Source organism: Rattus norvegicus, chromosome 4, assembly GCF_021556685.1.
Source record: "Rattus norvegicus strain SHRSP/BbbUtx chromosome 4, alternate assembly SHRSP_T2T, whole genome shotgun sequence".
Taxonomy (NCBI): Eukaryota; Metazoa; Chordata; class Mammalia; order Rodentia; family Muridae; genus Rattus; species Rattus norvegicus.
The window spans coordinates 96212036-96224141 of NC_141537.1; the positions used below are offsets into that span (position 1 = coordinate 96212036).

The 12106-nt window shown below is 39.1% G+C and overlaps 1 protein-coding gene across 2 annotated transcripts in view; it reads left to right on the forward strand.

The window, feature by feature from the left end:
- Prdm5 (PR/SET domain 5) overlaps nt 1–12106 on the forward strand; it is a 162160-nt gene that overhangs the window by 110204 nt on the left and 39850 nt on the right.

A 12106-nucleotide genomic window follows, 5' to 3' on the forward strand; every position in this document is an offset into this window, starting at 1 on the left:
ATTATGTGACTTAAAAAATCATTTTTCCGCATTTAACTCAATGTCTAGAGTAATAACTGTTTTGTGGATGAGGAAATATTAGTTTAATTTTGTGGCTAAAGAAAGCTAAAAGACAGGCCTTTAATTTAGGATCTTAGAATAGTCACTCATAACCTGTAAATCACACCCATAACCAGTAGCAACAAACCAGGCACTGTGTATAAACACTGCGGATGCCTGAGAAGTTATCTAGAGAAAGCAAGAGTCTTAGGACAAAGTTCAAGGTGGGTCAAACAGTTAGAAGGTGGCAAAAAGCTGAGAGAAGCCAAAGGGCAAGAGCAGAAGAGAGCCATTGGGGAACAGGTGTCATCGTGGCCACTGCCTGCACTTGCCTGCAGGGTGCTCATTGCCCTCTGACAGCAAGGCCTGAACAGTTCTAGTGGGGAGCATGGATGTTCCTGGACATCTCTCCTTCTGTGTACCTGAGGCCATGTGGAGTTGGGTCTGGTGATGGCAACAGTGAAACAACTGTCTTCTCTGTGCCAGTCATTCTTAGTAGACATTGCTGTCCCACTTTGAGAAAATTGTTCCAGCTTGTATGTCTGCATAGATCCCTGTGTTATTTTAGATAAAAGGAGAGAAGAAAGTTTATAGGGAAAGTAAGTTATAGCTGCATATCAGAGTAATATACCTACAGAAAATAATCTCAAAGACATGCTTATGTGACTAAATCAAGCTTGGTATCATGTCTTTAGAAGTAGACACTTAGACAGTTCAGAATACATTAAGGCATAGGTTCCAGCACAGAGAGGATAGACCCAGTCAAACAGAACTTGAATATTCCTAATGACTCCATCCTTGTGGACTTCATGTACTTTCATCTGACTTTGCTGGTAGACGTGTAAACAGCAGAGAAGCATAAATGACGAATGCTACACAGTACTTTGAATGTTTTAAATGTTATCTTGAAGTTCAAGATTTTTATATAATAAAGTATCAGTATGTCATGCTTGTTCCTACTGTCTAATAAGATCTCATATTTATATTAATACCTATATTAATGTAATATATAATATACATATATAAATATATAAAATTGTATCTAAATATAAATTTATGTTTATGTAACATATTACATAGAAATATATAAGCAAATATACATATACATAAATATAGATATAAATATATAATATTAATATATAAATTAATATATACTATACATTATACACACTATATAAAGCAAATATATAAATTAATAAATACAAAAATATTACATTTCTTATTTAAATAAACATATTTATATAAAAAGGTATATTTAAATATATAATGAAAGAATATTCTAAAAATTCTAATCATTTCACATTGGATATAGCTTACCATATATCTGGCTCTGGGCCAAATTGAGGCATGGTGAGCCAATGTATACATTTATGTAGATAGATAGATTTTTTTTAGGCACATTCAGGGCAAGGAAAAGGAGTAGAGTAAGTGTGTATTTGAGCAAAGAACTGTATAGCTGCTTATTTATAACTTATAACTGTGTAACTTAGAACCCTTTCAGACCCCATTTTCCAACCTTGCTTTGTCTCCTTTGAATGACAAGTCTCCTCAGAGATAGCCTGCAGAGTGGCTGGAACAGTGTGGCAGAGCTGAGGATGTCTAACTGGTGGCTGGTTGCTGCAGCAATCTTGAGATGGGTTTCTCTTCCATGTGTGAATAAACAAGATTTCATCCATCCTCAAAAGCTGAGCATCTCCGTACTCCGAGAGCTGACACAAGGCTCACTGACTTCTGTGGGTGTTTTGTGCTCATCAGAAGAGCAGCTGAGCTTCTGCTTGTGGATTATCTAAATTACAGTTTTCTCTGCCTTTTATTTCCCTCTGTGAATAATATGATTTTAGTCATTTTTTTCAGAATATCTGAATTTTTTTATTAACTTGAGTATTTCTTATTTACATTTCGAATGTTATTCCCTTTCCCGGTTTCCGGGCCAACATCCCCCTAACCCCTCCTCCTCCCCTTCTATATAGGTGTTCCCCTCCCCATCCTCCCCCCATTATCGCCCTCCCCCCAACAATCCCGTTCACTGGGGGTTCAGTCTTAGCAGGACCAAGGGCTTCCCCTTCCACTGGTGCTCTTACTAGGCTATTCATTGCTACCTATGAAGTTAGAGTCCAGGGTCAGTCCATGTATAGTCTTTGGGTAGTGGCTTAGTCCCTGGAAGCTCTGGTTGCTTGGCATTGTTGTTCATATGGAGTCTCGAGCCCCTTCAAGCTCTTCCAGTCCTTTCTCTGATTCCTTCAACGGGGGTCCTATTCTCAGTTCAGTGGTTTGCTGCTGGCATTCGCATTTGCTGTATTCTGGGTGTGTCTCTCAGGAGAGATCAACATCCAGTTCCTGTTGGCCTGCACTTCTTTGTTTCATCCATCTTGTCTAATTGGGTGGCTGTATATGTATGGGCCACATGTGGGGCAGGCTCTGAATGGGTGTTCCTTCTGTGTCTGTTTTAATCTTTGCCTCTCTCTTCCCTGCTAAGGGTATTATTGTTCCCCTTTTAAAGAAGGAGTGAAGCATTTGCATTTTGATCATCCATCCTGAGTTTCATGTGTTCTGTGCATCTAGGGTAATTCAAGCATTTGGGCTAATAGCCACTTATCAATGAGTGCGTACCATGTGTGTTTTTCTGTGATTGGGTTACCTCACTCAGGATGATATTTTCTAGTTGCCTCCATTTGCCCATGAATTTCATAAAGTCATTGTTTTTGATAGCTGAGTAATATTCCATTGTGTAGATGTACCACATTTTCTATATCCATTCCTCTGTTGAAGGACATCTGGGTTCTTTCCAGCTTCTGGCTATTATAAATAAGGCTGCGATGAACATAGTGGAGCACGTGTCTTTTTTATATGTTGGGGCGTCTTTTGGGTATATGCCCAAGAGAGGTATAGCTGGATCCTCAGGCACTTCAATGTCCAATTTTCTGAGGAACCTCCAGACTGATTTCCAGAATTGTTGTACCAGTCTGCAATCCCACCAACAATGGAGGAGTGTTCCTCTTTCTCCACATCCTCGCCAGCATTTGCTCTCACCTGAGTTTTTGATCTTAGCCATTCTCACTGGTGTGAGGTGAAATCTCAGGGTTGTTTTGATTTGCATTTCCCTTATAACTAAAGATGTTGAACATTTCTTTAGATGTTTCTCCGCCATTCGGCATTCCTCAGCAGTGAATTCTTTGTTTAGCTCTGAACCCCATTTTTAATAGGGTTATTTGTCTCCCTGCGGTCTAACTTCTTGAGTTCTTTGTATATTTTGGATAGAAGCCCTCTCTATCTGTTGTAGGATTGGTAAAGATCTTTTCCCAATCTGTTGGTTGCCATTTTGTCCTAGCCACAGTGTCCTTTGCCTTACAGAAGCTTTGCAGTTTTATGAGATCCCATTTGTCGATTCTTGATCTTAGAGCGTAAGCCATTGGTGTTTTGTTCAGGAAATTTTTTCCAGTGCCCATGTGTTCCAGATGCTTCCCTAGTTTTTCTTCTATTAGTTTGAGTGTGTCTGGTTTGATGTGGAGGTCCTTAATCCACTTGGACTTAAGCTTTGTACAGGGTGATATGCATTCTTCTACATGTTGACCTCCAGTTGAACCAGCACCATTTGCTGAAAATGCTATCTTTTTTTTCCATTGGATGGTTTTGGCTCCTTTGTCAAAAATCAAGTGACCATAGGTGTGTGGGTTCATTTCTGGGTCTTCAATTCTATTCCATTGGTCTATCTGTCTGTCTCTGTACCAATACCATGCAGTTTTTATCACTATTGCTCTGTAATACTGCTTGAGTTCAGGGATAGTGATTCCCCCTGAAGTCCTTTTATTGTTGAGGATAGCTTTAGCTATCCTGGGTTTTTTGTTATTCCAGATGAATTTGCAAATTGTTCTGTCTAACTCTTTGAAGAATTGGATTGGTATTTTGATGGGGATTGCATTGAATCTGTAGATCGCTTTTGTTAAAATGGCCATTTTTACTATATAATCCTGCCAATCCATGAGCATGGGAAATCTTTCCATCCTCTGAGGTCTTCTTCAATTTCTTTCTTCAGAGGCTTGAAGTTCTTATTGTACAGATCTTTTACTTGCTTGGTTAAAGTCACACCGAGGTACTTTATATTATTTGGGACTATTATGAAGGGTGTTATTTCCCTAATTTCTTTCTCTGCTTGTTTCTCTTTTGTGTAGAGGAAGGCTACTGATTTATTTGAGTTAATTTTATACCCAGCCACTTTGCTGAAGTTGTTTATCAGCTTTAGTAGTTCTCTGGTGGAACTTTTGGGATCACTTAAATATACTATCATATCATCTGCAAATAGTGATATTTTGACCTCTTCTTTTCCGATCTGTTTCCCCTTGAGCTCCTTTTGTTGTCTGATTGCTCTGGCTAGAACTTCAAGAACTATATTGAATAAGTAGGGAGAGAGTGGGCAGCCTTGTCTAGTCCCTGACTTTTGTGGGATTGCTTCAAGTTTCTCTCCGTTTAATTTAATGTTAGCAACTGGTTTGCTGTATATGGCTTTTACTATGTTTAGGTATGGGCCTTGAATTCCTATTCTTTCCAGGACTTTTATCATGAAGGGGTATTGAATTTTGTCAAATGCTTTCTCAGCATCTAATGAAATGATCATGTGGTTTTGTTCTTTCAGTTTGTTTTTGTTTATATAATTGATCACATTGATATTTGTTTTGCAATGTCTGGTTGCCTTCGAGTCTGCCAGCTGTAAAGAATTCCATGTTGTTTATGGGTTGTTCAATGAAAGAGCAGCACGCAGAGTAACATGGAGCCTTATCCCAGTGGGCTAGGCATACACTGGACTCACTGGGCACGCACTGGGCACACACTGAGTACACACTGAGCACACACTGGGCACACACTGGACACACACTGGGCACACACTGGACACACACTGGGCACACACTGGACACACACTGGGCACACACTGAACACACACTGGGCACACAGTGGATACACACTGCATACACACTGAGCACACACTGGGCACACACTGGACACACACGGGGCACACACTGGACACACACTGGGCACACACTCGGCACACACTGGGCACACACTCGACACACACTGGGGACACACTGGACACACACTGGGCACACGCTGGACACACACTGGGCACACGCTGGACACACACTGGACACACACTGGACACACACTGGGCACACACTGGACACACACTGGGCACACACTGGACACACACTGGGCACACACTGGACACATATTGGACACACACTGGACACACACTGGACACACACTGGGCAAACACTGGACACACACTGGGCACACACTGGGCACACACTGGACACACACTGGGCACACAGTGGGCACACAGTGGACAGACACGGGGCACACACCGCTGCCTCAATACCTTACGCTTGACACTTCTGGGAGTACTTGTTTCTACAGCTGTTGCCCTCATTAGCAAATAAGCAATGGCCTTATTGAAAATGTAAAAATATGTATTTTGTTGAAAACACAGTAGGAAGTTCATTCTAGGTTGACATGCTCTTATAGAAAATAACTGTGTTTTCCAACCACAAACTATTAGTGAGAATGAAGAGATTGTCTGACTTGACTGTCTGGTTTCTGAGGAGACAGCTACATTTTTCATATCTGTTTCTTCATTCATCCTGTGATCTGTAGTTTGGCTTGCAGAATATGCAGCAGTCCTACAGAGTATCGTAATAGCCTTGATCAAATAATTTGGGGTATTATTTGCTACTACACTGAAAACCAAGAAGCAGACTTTTAGAAAAGGATTGCTGTCATGTGCAACCTGAAATTACTTCAATGATCCTTTTCTGTTCTGTCACTTTAAAATACATCAGTCTGTGTTGTGTTTGACATGAACCCTTCACCATGAAGGATGCTGTAACATGATGCACAGGTTATTCGGGAAACATCTTTTGAGTCCTGCAGATCTCTGCATTCGTTAACGCCATCCAGAGCTCATCCGCCTCTCTATCCCATCCCCTTTGCTTGCCTGATTATCTTCTGAAATTCTGTAAGAAATATTGCTTGCTACACTGTCCTTTGCTTTATATAAGCAGAATGCCCCATGATAAACCTGCAAGCTCATGCGTACCAGGCAGGGCTTTTAGAGACCACTATCACCTACATTGCAAGAGCTCCCCATCCAGTTCCCATATTAAAACATGATACTCAGTGGTTAGGCTTAGGTTTAATACAATCAGTCATTTTGTATTTCATGAAGCATTCCCAAATGGAAACAGCATTGATTTCCAGTGTGTATGGCTTTGGTGAATGTAGTGTCTGGTATAGAGTTTGAGACCTTTGCTCAGATCACTAAATCTGCAGTTTTCCCATAGTAACTTCACATCATTCATGTAAATGTCAACATGGTGAAAAGGAAGATTATTCCTCACCTTATATGAAATGCACAGGTCCCCATGTTGGCTTTTTGAGAACAGATGGAAACCTGTGCCACAAGTTTCTGAATTTCCTTCTGTTTACCCAGGCCTCCAGCCTAAGCTGAGCCCAGACTGTCATTTAAGACATTGTGGACTGCCATTTTGGGGGTCCCACTTTGGACCAAACAGTTATCATAAGCATTGTCTTGAAAATTCCGTTGTCATACTGGCACCAAAATTAAGATTCCTTTTCCAAAGTCAAATGAGTTTTATTCATTGAATATTAGGTGGCAAATCTTAATGAATGATAATCTTACTTCTTATATTGTCACTTTATTTAGTTTCTGTTTCTTTATAGCAGTTTACAAGAATTTTCCAAAAAAATAAAGAAAAAATTTCAAACTCCTATCATTTCTTGCAATTTTATCAAAATCTGAAATTTGGTATAAATTAGGATTCTCCATAAACATTTTTGTTGAATGCTGATAAAGAATTAGTTTGACATCATATTGAGCATAATTAAAACTTCTGTGTGTTAGCTTTAACAAATTGCACTTTAAATGGCTGTATTCCCAATTAAAACTGTTAAGTAAATGTTTAGATAACTCAGGAAAAACTGTGGTTTGAGTCCTGAGTAGTGCATGCTGATTCTTCCTTGACATTCAACCATGGAAACCTCCAAATCACTTTTAAACGGTAGTTTGTTTAGGAGTCTGTAAGTTCTTGCCACCTTAAGATCGTGCCTATCTTATTTAATCGTAAATATCTTATTTAAGTACGCTTGGCAACACTCTTTGGCAGTGTGAAAGAGAACAAAACATACAAACCTTGGGAATATTTATTAAGTAAGCAGAAGATTCTTCTCTGTCCAGAGAAATGCTGAAAGTTGAGAAGCACTGAGCTTTTTGTTCTAATCCAGTCCTCTCCTGCTTCCAAGTCCTCTGCTTTCCTCTTCCTTAGCATCCCTATTGCTTTATCCTGTAGTCGGTGGGAAGCTGACTCTAGAAAGATCTCCTGTCACATGGTTCAAAACCCAGCCCACTGGTATCCACAGCTTACAGGTTCAGGGAAGGAAGAATAAATATTTGGCCAACCATTCCCAAACTTACTGTGACTGATTCTGGATAGGACTGCTTAGTTTATAGTTCCTTTTTGTTTATGTTTGTTGCTTTTCTTATTAGAAGAATTGTAGAGAATATTGATAAGGTATTTCATCTACTGTTATTCTTGAACTTCGCATGTATTCTGTTTGGTGATAATTTCTTCTTAATATATCGCTTTTTTGAGAATAGTAATTTTGACTGGAAATGTATAGGTCTGCAGTCTGTCACCTGTGGCTGAACAGCTTCATGTATGAAAAGCCTTTCCCACTTTAAAATTGTTTATAATATCCTATTATATGAGATCTGATTCATACCCAGAGTGTGGTTCATCAAGGTAGGAGACCTCAAATTCAATTTAATTGCCTGTCTGTGGCCCTTTAACAAGCTGCCATCTCTCTAAATCTTTCTCCCCACTGAAAATCTGGGCAGCAGACCCAGTATTGTGATGTTTAAGAGCGGCTGCCGGTGTGTGTGAAGGTTGTTGTGTAGCACAGCATGATCAGGCAGTGTGATGGCGATGTATTCTGTTTGATATTTCTGCAAGCATTTACTCACAGGAGCTCCGACTCAATGGCACCCTCTTGGGCCCTCCATTCTTCATCTAACCCTACCCTGTCACTTAAGATATGGAGAATGTGGAGGCTACAGAGTGGGCTTGCTGTCAGATGGGTGTTGGCCCGGGGGGATTGAAGGGGCAAACTCACTGTAAGGGAAGGCAAGCGTTTAGCTCTGTTTGGTGGGCAGCTCTGTAATTTATCATCCAGTTTCCTATGAGGGACCATAGACTCTGCAGGTGAGCAGGAACGGTGGAGCCCTTTCTCCAGTGAGTTTATAGCTTCCAGGTCAGTGAAAACTGAAGCTCATTCAGTGAGGGAACCCACAGACTGTGACATAAATTCCATAAATTAGAAAAGATATTATAGGAGTTTCTTTTGTTTTTGTTTTTGTATTTTTTTTAAACTTTAGGCCAGGAGGTTAATTATGTGCCTAGAGTTAACTTTCTGTGTTAATAGATAGCGGCTGTGTTGGACATTCTGCCCCAGCTTGTGTGCACACTGTTATTTGAATGTGGTAATAAATCACTGTCTTCATTGTCTTTGGAAGAACTGCCCCCTTGGTAAATACCTGCGATGAGCTTAGAATTAAAGGATTGCTGTACTGTGGTTGCATTGTACCTGGTGTTCAGCCACTTTTTTTTCCTTCCTTAATCCCTTTCTAAAGAAATTAATTCATTGTGTTTAAAATGGTTGCTCAAATATTAGAAAACCAGTAGCCATGTATAATTATAAATGATATAAGGCAATAATGAACAAATTACAAACACATGAAACTCGTGTTTTATGTCTTTGTGGGTAGTAAATGACCTTATCTGCCAAGAAGGATTTTTTTTCAGTTTTGGTTTTCTAAGTGATTCTTTATTGACTTGAGCCCAGTCAGAGATTGACTCCATTTTTTAGTTTCATTAAAAATACCTTTATCTATCTTCACTTAATAACTTTTAAAAGCCCTAATTTTTAAAAAATTTATTAATGTATGTATGTGCCTGTGTACATATATGTGTGTCATTGTGTCTGTATCTGTCTGTGTGTGAGTGTACGCCCATGTGTAATAAAGTGTATATGTCTGTGCATTCACAGAGGTCAGAAGAGAGTTCCAGAAACCTCAGAGCTAGAGTTAGAGGAGTCACAGGATGTCAGCTTATTATTTCATCGCTGAGAAGTGAACTTTATTTCTCAGGATTATATAATAAGTGCTCTTAAGGACTGAGATGTCTCTCTAACCCCAACACCCTAATTTTTAAGGTCCACATAATAACAGTTATTAAGTCGAGATTTACCATAGGCTAGAAAAAGACAAAGAGAATAATAGAGTGTCCTTTGTCTAGTATATAGTGGTATGAATTATCACCAAGTAAGTTAGTAATAGTTACAGAGACTAAGGTGGATTGTCCACAGTAGTCTCCTAACCAAGTAAGTTGCATTTCTGTTATCCCTCCCTCCTTTTCCCTTCCTTTCTTCGTGCTGGGCTCCTGAAAACTGGCAGTATCTTAGGCCATAGTTTGATCAGCACTGTCATGGAGTTTCATCTGTTTTTATATATTAGATAATATCGCATGATCTTAGCCAAAAGGCCGAGAAGCGATATTAGATAATATCAGTACTGTGCCTGTATTTCATCTAATTCGCTAATAGCACTTTGGTTTGGGCGACAATGCCCTAGAATTTCGTGTATGTCTTAAGTGTATATATTACTCCACTGAACTATGCACCACAGTGCTTCTTTTCATGGCTTATAGTGAAGCTGACTCCTTTAGTGCTTTCTCTGCTGTTCTTCCAATCATCCCTGAAGAACAATTCCCCATATTGTTTTCTGCCGTTCCTGTATGCTGCTTCAGGGTTCAGGGAGTTGTTACAGCTCATCCAGATTTATAGGAGAAATGAATTCTGAGATTTTTACTCTTCCAAAGTTATATCTTGGGATTCTTCCTTGCTGGCACCATTTGTAAATGTCTTCTGTGTAGGCACCTGAGCTACCACTACTCATCCACTCCGCCTGTGCTGCTCATTGAAACCAGTTTAAAGAAAACTGGTTGGAATTTTTCAAAATGGAAAACTACTAGTGAAAAGATTGATGATTTCCATACCAATAGCTGATTTCTAGAAATAAAACCAAATCAGTAACTAGGAACACTACTCTATATTCCTTGCCCCTCACTGAAACTCTGTGGAACTTGGACAGCCTAGAACATTTAGACCTTGGCACTTGTTGTGCAGGTCTGCTGTTGGGAAGCAGACCCGAGCTTCTGCAGCACTCATGCCAGGACTGCGTTAAGACATCTAGCAGCCTCCAGACCAATCACAGTGACGAGCCATTTATATAGAAGCTTGGAGAGATGCAGAGCACACTGTATGGAATAGCTGTGTCTCCTCCCTCCGTAATTATAGTTAACCTCATTCATTAGCTCCTTCCCTCCCCTCCTCCCTGCTCTCCCGCCTCATCTTTGTTGTCTTACATTTCCTACCGCCCTGTAATGCTGCTCTTTGGTTTTGTAAGTCAGTAACTTTGAGAGTTTTGTCACCTCTTTACTATTACTACTTCAGAGTGGAAGTTAGTGAGTACATGGATCTTTCTTTTTCCTATTTTCCGTGAATCCCACTTGCTTCATTAACAAGAAGGATTCAGCTTCTAGAAGATTCTGTAAAACAAAACACATCTTCTAAGGAAGAAAGTGCAAGAATTTTGTTTTGTTTATGACAGATTTGTTTGGCTTCAGTCATGTGGCACAAGTCTTTTATGCGCTGAAGGTCATATTTGACTTTAACATTTTCTTGCCCACTTTACTAATAGTGTCTTTGTAACCATCCAAGGAGTGAATGTCACAGAGCCTCACTCTCTTTCCTTCAGATGTGTCCTTTGACTTGTTAGGTTCAGCATTCTAGCAGATTTTATTAATGGGGCATTCTAAGATTAACAAGGTGGGGCTGAGCAAGGTCAGTGGGGTTTCACAGCTCTTTTGGCTAAAGGTTAAAGAAGTTTTTCAGTTTACAGGAAGATGCCAAGAATGAACTTCAGCATTTCACACTTGTCAGGGTAACATTTCATTGCTCATCTCTGTTCTAATTTATTAGATATTTAATAAATTTAACTTATTAAATGCTAAAGTCGAAAAAATGATTGGGTAGTGCTTCCAAAATTTATATATATATACATTCTTTGAGAATGATTCAGTGTGTGTTTTATAACCATTTTCTTAGTCTTAAAAAGTAAAATGATCCCCTGCGTCGATCCTCATGGAAGACGAGTGTCAAGTTCTTATAGAGCTGTGATGTAGCACACAGATCCCCAAGTCAGCCATGTGGAAGCATCTCTGGGGTGGCTTCTCCCTCAGGACTTCATAGCCTTGAACGGTTTGCTTTTCATATAGAACGTATTTCTATCTTCAAAACCTATTTTAAAAATCCAAACACAAGGTAGAACTATGGGACCCAGTATTTATGTCTTCTTCACTTAATTAGTTTAAATCTATTTCAGTTGGTTGTTTTGAAAACACATGACTCTGACTTCATTGTTTCAGGTGGGGTTTTCTTCGTGTGCTCACCTAGCATTTTCTTAAATATTTCTGAGTTATGAAAGTTGGCATAGATTTTTTTAGCTATAGTAAGTGACCAACTGCAGAATATGAAATTATTAAAATAAACTTTCAGAAATGATCTAATCTTACCTTATTCAAAAATCTTTCAAACATATATATATAATACATATTAAGCTTTACTCTGCTTATTAAAATCATTAGAAACACATTAGTTGTATACCTACAAAAATTGTGGTAAAAATATAATAACTTATAATCATTGTGTTTACATTATAATATTTATAGTCATAGTGATCATCGTTACTAGATCTACTCAATGCATAGAGTAGCATGAGCAAACTTGTTTTCAGTATCCTAATAAAAAGGTCAGATTGACTTCTTGAGTTATATCCATGGGATAATTTAAGAATATAAAGATTGAAGTAACTTGAAATATTTTACTTTACCAACTTTATATTATGGAAAAAAGTTGGATTAAGATGTTGGCTGGGTAAGTGTCT